Source organism: Eretmochelys imbricata, chromosome 1, assembly GCF_965152235.1.
Source record: "Eretmochelys imbricata isolate rEreImb1 chromosome 1, rEreImb1.hap1, whole genome shotgun sequence".
In the NCBI taxonomy this organism is placed as follows: domain Eukaryota; kingdom Metazoa; phylum Chordata; order Testudines; family Cheloniidae; genus Eretmochelys; species Eretmochelys imbricata.
The window spans coordinates 134,872,975-134,888,853 of record NC_135572.1 but is presented as its reverse complement, the minus strand read 5'-3'; the positions used below and the strand labels follow the sequence as shown (position 1 = coordinate 134,888,853).

At 38.6% G+C, this 15,879-nt stretch overlaps 1 protein-coding gene across 2 annotated transcripts in view; it reads left to right on the top strand.

The window, feature by feature from the left end:
- ARHGAP6 (Rho GTPase activating protein 6) overlaps positions 1–15,879 on the top strand; it is a 506,068-nt gene that overhangs the window by 379,483 nt on the left and 110,706 nt on the right. The gene's annotated exons all lie outside the window — the stretch shown is intronic.

The following is a 15,879-nucleotide window of genomic DNA, read 5'->3' as shown; positions in this document are numbered from 1 at the left end:
GACTGACTGCATGCATAATGACAGCTTAACATTGGTTGCATAATACCCAAAGGGCTCGAGAAGGATGTTGGTGCCTTGGCCTCACGACACAGGACTGAAGTGAGACTTGAGTGGTGCATAGGCCTGGTGCTGCACAGGGATGAATTTTACCCTATGCAAACAGTGAGGCACTATTGCCTCTGTTGCGCTGCCTTTTCAGTGTCTGAATTGTCAAATTGCCTTCATGAGAAGGCATGGTTCTTTTACAACAAAAAGAAGGATGTATTTTTACAAGTTCACTGATGATATGAAGCTATTTTTTCTGTATGGATAAGGTGATTTCAAATTTTCTAGTGTTCTCAAGGCAGTGTTGGAGGAAAGAGTTAACCACATTTGGGTATATTTCCATCTTTTCCAATGTTGTTGATTTTTAAAATATTTTACTTTAGCTTTAAAGTATCCTGGGTTTCCAATTTTAAAATGTCATTTTATCCTTCAGTGTTATTTTAATCTCTTTTCCCTGAAATTGCTGATGTGCATTAACAGTCTTAACGGTGTGGCTTTGCCTAGGGTGGGCTCTGAATTTGATTAGGAGCCATACAAATAAACTTTTATTTCAATACCAATAAACTTGATGACGATATACAGTCAATCCCTGTGAACTGGAATCTTTGTCTTCCTTTTGTTGGGAGAGCAGTTTTATGAGGTAAAGTCATATCAGCTGAGAAACAAAGATGTCATTTATCGTGGTGATTTGGTAAGTTACCACATGGAATAGAACTGCAATTAACATAACTGGTGATTCAGAGTTTGTTTTTAATTAGGCTTCCTCCTCCTCCCACCTGCATTTTATAAATGGCAGTATAGTACTCATAGACTGTGAATACAACAGACTTTATTTAGGAAGCAAAATCTTTATCAAGGAATTTTTCCCCTAGCAAACCATAAAATACTTAGCCTCAGTGTTGCTTTTGTTTAAAAGATGTTTGGAGTGGAGGTTTTGCTTGTTAGGGCAGAGGAGGTTTAGAAAACATTTTTTGGAAGGACAGAGAAAACATCAAATGCATCTTAACATGCTCAAAGTGATTTTACCAGATGCGTCCAACATTCTTTGATCTATTCCTAATAAGGAAAGCTTGCACAGTTACAGTCCAGTTATGAGTTTGTACAGCCCTGTGGAAGAAGGTTTGTTTTTTTTTTTAATGGGGGAGGAGAGGAGGGAGACATGCCCCTTCTTAACCACTCCTTGTACTTCTTCAAAACAATCCCATTGAAATAAGAAGCAAGGAATCCAGTTGCAATTTGTCTGCTTCTCTCCCTGTGTCACTCGCTCTCACACACACGCTCACTTCATGACATAACTCCCTGAACTTACTGAGCTTACTTTGAAGCAGTCAAATGAAAAGATTGTTTTATTTTATTTTATTTTAATTTATTTTTGGTTTCTTAAGATTAATGATAGTAGAAGTCTCTGGAACAAAAGGTATTGTGGGAGTCATAGTTGCTCCAGCTGGACTATTTCTCAGACACTTGATACATAGTTTCAGGAAAACTGCATTATTTTTTACAAAAATTCTAAATCGAGTTCTTGTTCCAAGTGTGGTTTGATCAAATTAGAAAAGACACCGGAGAGGCAGCAGAATTTAGTTAATGGGTAAGCAAACAAAATCTGTATATATGTAGTGTGCTAGAGATAACTGTAATGGAGTGTATGCAATGACTCTAACTTAACTGCATTTTAATTTTTATTTGCTGTAGCTAAATTTTAAGAAAACAAACACTTCTTGCTTAGTAAGAAAAAAATTGGCACTTAGTTTGTGCCCACCACTTAGCAGGTCTGAAATGTATTCCCTCAACAAACTAAAGGCTCTCAAAGACCTTTTATTTTTAATGATAGTTTCATGATCTTGCATGTTTTCATAGCTAGCCTGAGAGGAGCAAAATCCATGTAATGATCGTGGCGTATGTTTCGGTTGATTTTGTTTAAATGGCTTAATCAGATGTTGAGTTGCTTTGAAATCTGTGTAAGTTCATTGTTTTTCTAAGTGTGCGTGAAGGCTGTGTAACCCCAAAATATACAATTATTAATGCATAGATTCAGTTGTGCAAAACACTATATCCTGTAAGCCTTGTGTTTTATAGACTAGCTAAACTGCCTTCACGTCTCTCTAAATTCCAGTTAGTTGCAATGATTTGTAGTGTAGAGTAAGAGCTGTTCATCTGTTGGCTCAGTCCTGGAGGAGCTTGTAACTCTAGCAATTGTTTCTGTTTTTCATAACATTGGGAACTTATGGGCTAGTTTTACCTCTTCCTGTCCAAAATAAATGAGCTGCTTAAAGCAAAGAATGAAATTACAGCCGAGTTAGCAGGCACACAGTCTCAATTTGGGGTACCTGAGATTAGAGGGTAATTTATAAAAGATTCCTCTCTTGATACTTCCTGCTGATGTATAATGTTTTAAATTTTATTTATTTTTAATTTTTCCATATTGTTTTTATGGAACTATAACCTATTTACTGAAAAGAAAATCAAGGAACACTATATCGGCTTTGGTGTCAGAGCAAATATTTGTACAGTGAGCCATCAATCTAGTTTTAGCATCATATGTCCATAACTGCAAATAAGCAGGTACAATTTTGTAAACATGTTTTCACCAAGTAGCATGGAAGTGGTGACCTTTCATATGTGCTGCATGATCCACAAATGCAGGAGAAATCAGCCCAAAAGGAGCCAGCGCTAATTCAATGCATAAACAAGGGCAAACTGATAAAATGGGAGCACTTGTGAGTGCCATCAGCCTTCACTCTATATTGCATACATTTGAGCTAATGGCCACTGTTATGATTTTCAATTTAAGTTCTGCTCTGAGAGTGAACTGTGCAGGGTTTTTTTGAGCAGCGGAATTATTAAAGCAGCTGCTTGTTGTAGTTGGGAATTGGAATACAGAAGATATCACAGTGCCAAATATTGGAATACATTGGGTCTTTGTCAAAAGTTGCAACTGACTACTCAGAGTGTTACAATTCTGAGTTGTTATCCAGGAGCCTCCTACTTTATAAATCAATGAGCAGGACAGGGCAGGTGGGGGGATGTGAGAAAGAGAGAGAACGCATGAGCAGCATAGGTGTGAGGACAGTCAGTGAAACAAAGATGAATGGGTGGAGCAGTTATGTAGCACATGAGTTGAAAAATTCTTCATAAGAGGTATTTATTTATTTTTCAATATATGAAGTATGCCTGTTACCAGTTCTAGGTGTCTGTGCTGTACATCTGTTGTAAAATAATGGCAACATGAGTGAATAACAACACAAACTCAAATGACTCAAAGAAAACTCCCCTTACCATAAAAACCTCCCACAAAATTCAGCACCCCCACTCTCACAATTCAGAGAAAAGCCTGATGCAATAGATAGACCTTGCAACAGGGCTGAAGGTCAGCAAAACTTAAAATCTTTCAGAGAGGAATTGCGGAGTTCAGTTGCAGCTGGAAACAAAACTGGAAACTAGTCAACTGCGGAGCAACTGATATAATATGCTCCTTGTGAGAAGTAGTGTAAGTGAGTAGCCATGTGCTGTGCAAGCTGAAGTTTCCAGTTATCCTGAAAAATGGCCACGTTTACAGGGCATTGCAGAAATCCAGCCTCAATGGAATGGATAACCTGTAATGTTGGGGTATAGTAAACTGATGAAACTTTTTCCCATCCAAAAATGCTCTTTTGTTGAAACCAATGTGTTTTGTGAAACTTGCGGGTTTCAGCCAAACATGCTGTCAGGAAGGCGTCTCAGGTTGCAGATGAGACTGCAAGAGACACCAGAATAGCCTGGTTGCTAGGGCACTCACCTGAGAGGTGGGAGGTTCAAGTCTCTATTCTTCCTGAATCATAGCAGGAACCTGGGTTCCCCACATCCCAGGCAAGTGCCTGAACTACCGAGCTCTTGGGGTGGGTCTCTTGCACTTGTGCTTTTTTGCGAAAAATTTCAGAAGGTCTCATTTTTGTTGTGCCTTAGAAGAAAAACAAATTTTGGAATTCGTTTTTTTCCACCCCCCATGAAACAGAATTGTTGTTTTCCAGCCAACCATAACATATAGATTAGCACTATAGCTTTTTCATTTGACCAACAAATTAATTTTTATTTTAAGTCCAAAGGTCTTTTCTTTAGGCAATGGCAGATTTTACATAAAGTATTGTTTTGAATCAGGGGAGCTGTCACTGATACACTAAAAAGAGTGGTTTACATTGAATTACAGGCTTCAAAGGCTGCTAAAAAGTTGAGTGATCCAACATTTTATTGTAATGGATCAGGTAAGAGAAAAAGTGGACGTGAATAGTGTAGATATAATCATTTTTAATGCTATAACTCAGTTGCAGGGATTAAACTGGCAAATGCGGATTGTTTTCATTTATAAATTTATTCTGCTAAATAGAGATGCATGAACAGTGCACAGATATCCCTGTGTATAAGTACACACACATTGCTAACTCATCCAATCTTATTGTGAGTCTTGTGATATTTGATGTTTTTCTTATAAAGGCCAAACAGTTGGAGTCATGAGATTACATGAGAATCTCAGCTTTCATTTTTTTTTTTAAATTAAGTTTCTAATCCAGGTGATTGCAGATAAAAGTTTGAAAACAAGAACCCTTAGGCTCAAAAGCCTAAAAGTAAGTAAAGAACTCGAAATGTACTAATTTTAAAATCTCATTACTTTTAAAACTTGATTTTGGCAATATTGTGCACACCCATGATAAAAGCAGGTTAGCTAGGTCCTGTTTGTATGGGTTACCAATTCTTTCCCACTGAATATAATAGTATTGGAGATCATACTTCACCTTTCTTGCTCCAAGAAAGAGATCTTGGAGTCATTGTGGATAGTTCTCTGAAAACATCCACTCAATGTGCAGTGGCAGTCAAAAAAGTGAACAGAATGCTGGGAATAATTAAGAAAGGGATAGATAATAGGACAGAAAATATCAATATATTGCCTCTGTATAAATCCATGGTACTCCCACTTCTTGAATACTATGTGCAGACATGGTCGCCCCATCTTGAAAAAGATATATTGGAATTGGAAAAGATTCAGAAAAGGGCAACAAAAATTATTAGGGGTATGGAACAGCTTCAGTATGAGAAGAGATTAATAAGACTGGGACTTTTCAACTTGGAAGAGAGATGGCTAAGGGGAGATATGATTGAGGTCTATAAAATCATGACTGGTGTAGAGAAAGTAGATAAGGAAGTGTTGTCTACTACTTCTCATAACACAAGAACTAGGGGTCACCAAATGAAATTAAAAGGCAGCAGGTTTAAAACAAATAAAAGGAAGTATTTCTTCACACAATGCACAGTCAACCTGTGGAACTCATTGCCAGAGGATGTTGTGAAGGCCAAGACCATAACAGGGTTCAAAAAAGTACTGGATAAATTCATGGAGGATAGGTCCATCAATGGCTATTAGCCAGGACGACCTGGAATGGTGTCCCTAGCCTCTGTTTGCCAGAACCTGGGAATGAGCCACAGGGGATGGATCACTTGATGATTACTTGTTCTGTTCATTCCCTTTGGATGATGAATGGAATGAACAGAACAAGTAATTTGGGGCACCTGGCACTGGCCACTGTTGGAAGACAAGATACTGAGCTAGATGGACCCAGTAGGGCTGTTCTTATGGTGAACCAGGACCCACAGAGGTTGAAGAGTTCACATTACTAACATTTTAAAATGGAAACATCACCACTTTTACATTTAATAAAGAACTATTACCCAATTATATGTAGACAAAAGAGTGCCATTAAAAATTCAACATTTGCCAACACCTTCTAAACAGAGGGGATCTAAGGCCATGTCTAAACTAGTGAGCGTGCAGCTGTATTGCTGTAAGATTGCTTATGTAGCTGCTCTGTGCCAATGGGAGAGAACTCAACCACCTCCATGAGCAGCAGTAGCTATGTCAGCAGGAGAAACTCTCCCGCTGATACAGTGCTGTCTACACTGATGCTTCTGTCGATGTAATTACATCACTTGGGAGGGTGTTTTTTCATACCCCTGAGTGCCATGGTAATATAGACTAGCCCTAAGACACTACAGCTGTTTTCCTGTTTTAAAGATAAAGACATAACAATGGTATCTCAGATACCCCTGTTTGGAGATGATAGGTAAATACTGACTTTCATAATGGTGACCACTCTCTCTTGTTCTGAAAGTAAAGCATGTGCTTTAGTTGTATAGGACCAGATTCAAGCATAAGAAAATTAACATCAGATAATGTATCAGCTTTGATGTATTGAAAACATCAATTCCGTTGTTACAAGAGCGACTCAGATAATAACGATGAATAACCATTCATAACAGGGGGCTGTCCTACGGACAGATGAATTCTTCCATCTACTGCAATGGGCTTTCTTGGCTGAGCCAGCTTCATTGAATTTGACTCATTGTTTTGAAATTTATTATTACAAACAAATATTAGCTCTAAGAATAGGGTCACAAATATTTGGACAGTTCAGACGGGGTCTTCAGAAGCCTTGAATGATCTTTATGCTAAGTAGTAGATACAGGTTGAATCTATTTTACATGATAAACAGTTTTGTCTGGAAATGGAAGGACCATATCAGAAGACTTCTCCCTTATGCATTTAGCCCATAATTGCCCTCTGTGATAAAAATGCTCTTACTTATAAACTTGAAGAAACAATTTGGGGCAGTCTGATGACTTCAGGAAATCATTGACAAAGGTAGTGGCAAATCACTTTCCCCACTGGGCTACTAATACTAACCTCTGGGTATGCTCCCAAATCCCTTCTTTATCCTTATACTAATGTTAGTAGGACACTTTTTTTCCTGATGACTGAAAGCCAACAACTATGATATTTATCTTCCCTGGGGCTGGATCATATCGTCTTACTTAGTGATATATTTCTGGTGTGGGTGTGAATTCATTCTCCTCTGTGGGTGATGTCAGCATTCCAGTATTCTACACATGTTGTCTTGCTATGCAGAACTTAGCAACGTGTATCCTGTGTTCATCTGATTCCAGTTGGCAGTTCAGAGCATTTAGCAAGAGAGGAAGATAACTCTGTGTGTGTGTGTGTGTGTGTATTTTAAAATTGTCACATTCAAACTAATTACTGTTTGAAAACTATTGACAACTAAAATAATAGTTTGTAAAGTGTGATCTTTTGCCAAATCTAATAGATTTCCCTAGCTGAATGTACAGAATATTAGTCTGTGTATTGTGTTTAGGTAAAGTATTTATGTAGCTCTATAGGGTGAGATAAATCAATATCAACACAGAACTTCAAAATGTAATAATGTCTTAAGAACGGTATTGATTGCAAAGACTCTGATCATAATGGGAGACTCTGTACTAGGATATTTATAACACAATGTTAAATCTTGTGGGTGAAACACTGGCTCCATTGAAATCTATAGGATTTTTGCTATTGACTTCAATGGGGTCAGGATTTCACCCTGTGTGTTGAAGTCATTAGTAAAGTCAGACTTTCGTATTGAATAATAATTAAGTGTCCCAGTGCTTAGTGTACTGGTTTTCAGACTTTTTACCAGGTCTGTTTCTGGGCTACGTAGTAGCCCTTAGTTTCCCACATTTTATTATTATAGTGCAGTCTCAGCATTCAGAAGGGTTTCCATCATTCCTTGATCTCCCGCTATGCTGGGGCCAGTTTGGCACCCTGCGCAATTGAGAGCAGCCTCAGTGCTCTAAGGTGCACCAGCTTGTAACAGCTCCCAGGGGATACCCAGAGTTCTGAGCATTCCTCCTTGATCCCTGTGCAGGGGGAAGCTAAGAGAGAGTGATATAAAAAAAGAACACCACCTTTACACCACCCAGTCATTCCTGCACACTTGGAGAATCCCAAAAGGAAAAATAAGATAGCTTTGAGTACCTAGTGGGACAGAGGATTTGGTCCTTTAATGTTCATTTCGTGCTATAATGGACATTTAGTGATATTTACTCCTCCCTTTTCTTAATTCTTCATTCACTTCCTATTTTACATCTAGTATTCTCTATATTGATTTTATGTGGTAGGATTAAAGTTGTACTGGAATTAATAGCTTGTTTTTACGTATTTTTATTGGTCCATACAAATGGCAACAACTGGAAAGTGAGGAAAAGAGGGATTAGATGTTCAAATGTGAAAGCTGAGTTGGGGCGATATAAACTGTCAAAATTTAAAGTTCCTACGGTTGAGAGAGGCCTGGAAACAATTTTAGAAGGATTTGAAATAAATTACCAGTGTAAGTGAAAGGTTTACAAAGTGGCAGTTGTATACTTAGTTTCCTAAGCTTATAGAAGTAATTAAGCAAAGAAAGTTAAAACTATGTAACACTATGTCTACTAGCATGTGCCGTGTTTTCCACAGTATAATTTTTATAATGTGAAAAAATATTTAATTATTTTACAGTGAATACACTTCTAAACACTACTACGTTTGGCTAAGCATTGCTAGTTCAGGAGAAAAACCAAACCAGCATAATGGCTTTTGATCTTAAGTATCTCAAGTGGACTTGAACAAATGACTAATTAAAAGTACAGCTAATAGTAACAGTCTTTGTTGTATACCCTGTAACATAAACATGGCAGGGAGTAAAGCCATTACCTATTACAAATACTGCTGTAGTATAAAATCATCATTCCAATCTTATATCAAAATTATTATTTACAGTTTCTAATATGACTAGAAGCCGTATCCTGCACTCTGTGCACACCTCAAATTCCTGGTGGTTGCACCTGCTACATGTTTTAAACCCTCAATCCGTCGCTGTAGGTAATTAGTAACCTAAATCCTGATTCTGGATCCCTTGAAGAATTTGTCAGTGAGAGTGAACAGGATCACTAGAGTCCTGCAAATCTGCAGATATCCACTTTATATCTGCAGAGATCCGCATCCGCGGATGCAGCTATCCGCAGACCAGGTTTGCGGATCGTGGATAGATGTGGATCTAAATTTTATATCTAGAGCCCTGCAAATCTGTGGATATTCACTTTACATCCACGGACCATGTTTGCAGATCTGCTGCAGATACAAACTTTTCATCCACACAGGGCTCTAAGGATCAGGACTTAGGTTATTGATTGCCTACATTGACTTGTGGGGACAGGGCCGGGGTTGTGGAGGAGAGGTTAAAAGATATAGGATAAAATTTTCAGTAGTAATGTAGGCACTCAGTCTCCTAAGTCCCATTGATTTTTCAGTTAAGTGCTTTCAGAAATTTTACCCATAATAGAAATTTGTTCAAAACATCTTTGCAAAATGGAAACTGGTTTCCTATTAAAAGGCTATGCTCGAGGTTGGGATAATATTTACAATGAACTTGGGAAGGATGGCAGATTTTCAAAAGCAGAAAGTGGAGTTAGGCACGTCTTCCTTATGCTAAGTAAGCCATCTACTCTGGTTTTTTTATTGATTTATCTGACAAATTTCTCATTTATGAGGAGAAAATGGGTTGAATGTTGGTTGAAGGGCCAAAATGGAAAATATAATTGAAGCTGGGGACTGGTAGGAGATGTGGGAGATGGAGCTGATTAATGGGTGGAGGATTTCGAGATGGGGTTTCAGTGTGCTTAAGATTTAAAAAAATCAACAGAAAAACTTTGCAACTAACAAGATATGTCCTATCATCACCCTGATCACTTCCTTCTATGTTGTATCCTTTGCCTTTTAAGCTTGTCCTCTTCTGTATTTAGAAAATGTCTAGCACACTTTGGGCAATACTACAATTGGGCTTGTCTATGCAAGGAAAAAGTCCTCAGTACCTAGTGTGCACTAGCTACTTCACATAACTCCTAAGGGCATGTCTACACTTGCCATTTAAAGTGGAAAAAGTCCCTTTTTTGCGCAAAAATCATGGGGGTGTCTACACTTGCCAATGACATTTTGCAGTGAAACTGAGAAGTTTCCCCGCAAAAAGAAAACCACCTCCACGAGAGGCGTACAGCTCTTACTGGTGATGCTTTTGCGGTGATGTGCAAGTAAAGACATTCTTCCTGTTTATAGAACTTTTAGCCTCCTGAGGATATCCCACAATGCCTAGGTGACCACTCTGGCCAGCAGCTCTGCTGCTCTGACGCCGGGTAAACAGACTTCCACCCCTCCCGCTGTAAAGCCCCGGGAACTTTGAAACTCCCCTTCCTGTTTTCTTGGCAAGTGCTCACTTATCTGACAAGGTGAGAGTGGCTGCTTCGTGGAGCAAACGATCCCCTGCTTGGAGCATTGCTGACCTAGTGGAGCTGATCAGCATTTGGGGAGAGGAGGCTGTGCAGGGACCCAGGATGCCCCGCGATCACCCCTCGCCCCTTCCCATAAGACCCATAGTCAAAATGGAGAGAGCTGCATGTGGGACAGGTGCCCTAGAGCGCTGCTTTCATCCGTGAGGTAAGTGCTGCTAATGTAAACGCTCTCTGACGCCTGAGGAATTAAATGAGTACAAAACCAACACTTTACTTTCACTGGTTCCCTACCACCGGTGAAACTTACACCGCAAAAACTCTGCAACTCTGTAGACATACCCTAAGAGTGCCCATTGTATGTATCAGCTTAATGCACCTTGGAAATGTGCTAAGCAAAATCATCTGAGGGCACTGTCAGTGTTCAGAAGAGTGTTCACTTGGGGCATTAGTATGGAGTAGCTAGTGTGCTTTAAATTCACACTGTAGCTTACTGTGCACTAACATCTCCATGTAGACAAACACTTTATAACAAATTAAGTAAAGTGTGCATGTGTGCATGCATATATGTGTGTAAGGTATACATATTCAACAGCGAGTAACTGAGCTAAGTGCGAGTAACTGAGCTAAGTGCTTGGAAGATGCTCAGGGTAAGGGGAGAGGTATTGTCCACCGTAGCTGGCTGTGGTGCCTCTCCAAGGACGCACTTCACCCAACTGGTAGAGTAGACCTTGGATCACTTCAAGTGTGCCCTCCCCATATGGATGGGAGTAAAATAGGTCGATATGTGCAGTCTGGTCTGTCCATTGCCTCTCCCCTCCATGGCCCTTGTCTGCAGCACAGGAGGTGCTTCCAGAGCTGTGCCTTGCACAGTGTGAATCCCAAGAATCTTATTCCCCTCCTTGCACAGCAGACCTGCTCTTGTTCCCCTGCCAAGATCTGTCTCTGCAGAGGCAAAAGTTGGTCCTAGGAGACCATTACATTTGATAGACTTGTAGGAAGTCTGAGAAGACAGTGGTCAATACTTCTCATTATTATTAGTAGAGCCCTGCATGGATACAAAATGTATACTTGTGGATGCGAATATCTATGGATATAAAGCGGATATCTGTGGAGTTGCAGGGATCTGCCAGGAACTGCATTGGCGAAAGCAATGGCATGTCAGGCCACTGCTTACAAGAGCCAGCGCCCAGCTCAGGCAGCTCCTCTGGCGTATCTGTACAACCTCCAGCCCTACCAACTGAGGTGGGCACCAAGCTCACCGGCAGCTGTCCCGGGTCGCACTAGTGTGTTCAAGCAGCTCACATAGTACCGAGGAGTCCCTTTCATGCAGCAATCTGCATCTCCTGTTCAGCAGTGTGTGAACCTCTAGCATACATTAGTGCAAGAAGCAGTAAAAAATTATCTATCTTGATTTAGTAAAGATTTTGACACAATCCCACATGACATTCTCTAAGCAAAATAGGGAAATGTAGTCTAAATGAAATTAGTATAAGATGGGTGCATAACTGGTAGAAAAATCATAATCAGACCAGTTATTAATGGCTCGCTGTCAAACTGAGAAGACGTATCTAGTGCTGTCCTGCAAGGGTCAGTCCTGGGCCTGGTACTAGTCAATACTTTCATTAACGACTTGGATAATGGAGTGGAGAGTATGGTTATAAAATTTGTGGATGACACCTATCTGAGAGGGGTTGCAAGCACTTTGGAGACCAGGATTAGAATTCAAAACAACCTTGACAAATTGGAGAATTGGTCTGAATTCAATAAGATGAAATTCAGTAAAACCAGGTGGAAAGTACTTCACTTAAGAAGGAGAAAACAAAGGCACAACTACAAAATGGGGATTAACTGGCTAGGTGCTAATACTGCTGAATCACAAATTGAATGTGAGTCAATACGATGAAGTTGCAAAAAACTTTAATCTCATTTTGGGCTGTATTAGCAAGAGTGATGTATATAAGATATGGAGGTAATTGTCCCGCTCTTGGTTGGCACTGGTGACGCCTCAGCTGGAGTACTGTGTCCAAATCTGGGCACCACACTAAACACACAAATTGGAGAGGTCCAGTGGAAAGAAACAAAAATGATAAAATGTTTAGAAGACCTGACCTAAGAGGAAAGGATAAAAAACTGTTTAGACTTGAGAAACGAAGAACGAGGGGGACCTCATAAGTCTTCGTATATATTAAGAGCTGTTATAAAGAAGACAGTGATCAGTTGTTCTCCATGTTCACTGAAGTTAAGGACAAGAAGCAATAGACATAATCTGCAGAAGGGAGATTTATGTTAGATATTAGTAAAATCTTAAGGGTATTTACGCTTTGGAATATGCTTCCAAGGGAGATTGTTGAATCTCCATCCTGACAGCTGTGGTCTAGGTGTACTTGGTTCTGCCTCAGCGCAGGGGGTCAGACTTGATGACTTGTTAAGGTCTCTTCCAGCTCTACATTTCCATAATTCTATGATATATAATCTGTATACGTGCAGTGTAATTTATGTGAATATATTACAAGGTGTGTATTTAGCATATGGTTGAGCTTGTGGTTTCCCCTGTATCCAGGTTGCCTAACACTTTCCATTATAAAAGATTATTGTAAAGAAGTGCTTTTTGATAAGCTCTGACATATTATGTAATTTTTATGCACCATGAATGCACATTTAATGCAAAGCAGATAAACTTTATAAGTACCAGCATGCTGTGTGTATGTGTGTAATAGGTGGTGTTTGGTGGCACTGTCTGTTATTGAAGTTGCTCAACACTTCCTATTATAAGGCCCTATTTTTAGTTGCTTATAACTTCACTTTAATCTCTGTCTAAGATGCCCATCTGTAAAATGCGAGTAATAGTATTCCATCAACTCACAGGGATGTTATGGAGATACATTAATTAATGTTGTGAACAACTCAAAAGCTATAGTTTTGAGCATTCTAGACAAGCTGGTGAGGAAATAAATGATTCTGTCTTCAAAACAGAGTTTGCAGTGTGCAATAAATAAGGCATTGGACCTCACTTTGAACAAAGGGGAGAAAATCAAATAATGAACAGCTGCTCATTCAGTGAGTACTGTCTATCTTGTGCACTGAATGAGTCAGGGCTCCTAAGGATATGAAAGTTTGTGATGAAAAAAAAGTCTCATAATGCGTACAGACAAGGGGGATGATATATGGTTGCACGAGCTACTTTAATTCTGGCATTTCCTAACTTCTGGGTGCTTGACTCTGCAATCGTAATGTTCTTTTCATGTAGTTTTCTGTATGTAATATATATGTGTATCTCACTAACACAGTGCAGAACATATACTGTATACTTTACTGTATATTTTACATAAGGGACTTGATCCAATGTCTACTGAATTCACTGAGGACCCTTTAGGTCTTTTACATGTCAAGTCTCACTCATTAGCATGCTATCTCACTCTCACACACATTCCTAAGCTTATCTCACTCACTTTGAGTAAATATATAAAGATTTAAACTATTTTTACTCAGGCACTGCTAGAGACCACAATACGTCCGGGACCTCAGGCATGAGTCATGGATTAAAAACCTGGACTATTGGGTGTCGCCAAGGACCAAAGATGAGAGTCCCTCTCTTAAGCAATGACCTAACACACGACCTGGAAAGTCTTACTCTTTGGCCTTGAATCTCACTTTTAAGGACAGCCAAGTGGATGAATCCTAGGTGACTCATTAACAAATGAAGGAGAAGAAAGGATGGTGATGCTTACGTTCATGTTAAAAATGGGCAAAATATCTTATGATGACAATAAAATTGTGTAATGACAGATCTATTTTCAGCGTATTGTGACAAGATATGGTTGCGTAGTATTTTTTGTTTTACATGTCAGCTGGTGTAGCTCCTTTGTCTCCAATTTGATGTACTTCAAATTATGCCTGCTAAGATTTAGAGACTATAAAACCAGAAATTACCATTGTGGTTATCTAGTCTCAGCTCAAGCAACTGGACCATTATTTTTAATTTGGTCAGAATTTGTTCAAGAACCAAAGGAATTCTTTCTGTCCCAATGCCACAAAAATGTCCACTTAGACTTTGCTTCCATTGTGAAATGTTAGTTTGAATTTCATGGCTAACCCTGAAGCAAATATGTATATTTCACTATTACTAATTGACAGAAAAAATTACTTACCTCATCAGAATGAAATATTGACCTACAGAGTAAGATTTTATATTCCTCTCCAAAGCTGGGAGACTGAATAGCTAAATCTGTTGATTAGATTTCCTAATTCAGTGGGTATTTATTGAATATATAGCATCTCATGTTGTATATTATATTTATTTTAACACATGTTGATTAGGACTGTTTAGACAAATGTTTAGGAACTTGTCATTCAATTAGGATAAATCTAGGCATGACATACATGAGGAGGAGAGGGGATACATAGGGAAGAGGTGGGGTTTTGTTGAGGTGGCTCTTCAGACCCACATAAAGGGATCAGCACTTATGGAAAATAAACTGTGTACTGTAAAGAGTCCAGTAAAATCTCTATATGTTAAATTGATTATACAGGAAAAATGGTGTGAAACTGAGTATACAAAAAATGCTGTCAAATGCACAAAGAAACAAAACTTGGGAAGATCAGCCTTCCCCCCTCCTACACCCCTGGTTCTTTAGGAATCCTAATGTTTTTGCAACAATAATAGGTAAATGTTTTCAGGGTAGAAATGATGCGGTGGGTTTTTGTTTTGTTTTGGGTTTTTTATAGGGCTGTTGATTAATTGCAGTTAACTCACATAATTAGCTTAAAAAATTAATCACGATTAATTGCAGTTTTAATCACACTGTTAAAATACCAATTTAAATTTATTAAATATTTTGGATGATTTTCTAAATTTTCATATATATTGTATTCTGTGTTGTAATTGAAATCAAAGTGTATATTATTTTTTATTATAAATATTTGCACTGTAAAAAGATAAAAAAAAACAGTATTTTTCAATTCACCTCATGCAAGTACTGTAGTGCAATCTCTTTATCGTGAAAGTGTAACTTACAAATGTAGATTTTTTTTTTGTTACATAACTGCACTCAAAAACAAAACATGTAAAACTTCAGAGCCTACAAGTCCATCCAGTCCTACTTCTTGTTCAGCCAATTGCTAAGACAAACAAGTTTGTTTCAATTTACTGGAGATAATGCTTCCCTCTTCTAATTTACAATGTCACCAGAAAGTGAGAAGCATGTTCCCTGGAAGGTGGTTGAAGCATGAAGGGACATATGACTCTTTAGTGCATCTGGCACTTAAATACCTTGCCACACCGCTACAACAGTGCCCTGAGAACGCCTGTTCTCACTTTCAGGGGACACAGTAAACAACAAGTGGGCAGCATTATCTCTGCAAATGTAAACAACGTTGTTTGTCTGAGCGACTGGCTGAACAAGAAGTAGGAGTGAGTGGACTTGCAGGCTCTAAATTTTACATGGTTTTATTTTTGAAATGCAGTTTTTTTGGTGCATAATTCTACATTTGTAAGTTCAACTTTCATGATAAAGAGATTGCACTACAGTACTTGTATTAGGTGAATTGAAAAATACTATTTCTTTTGTTTTTTTACAGTGCAAATACTTGTAAAAAAATAACTGTAAAGTGACCACTGTACACTTTGTATTCTGTATTGTAGTTTTAATCAATATATTTGAAAACATAGAAAACATCCAAAAATATTTAAATAAATGGTATTCTGTTATTGTT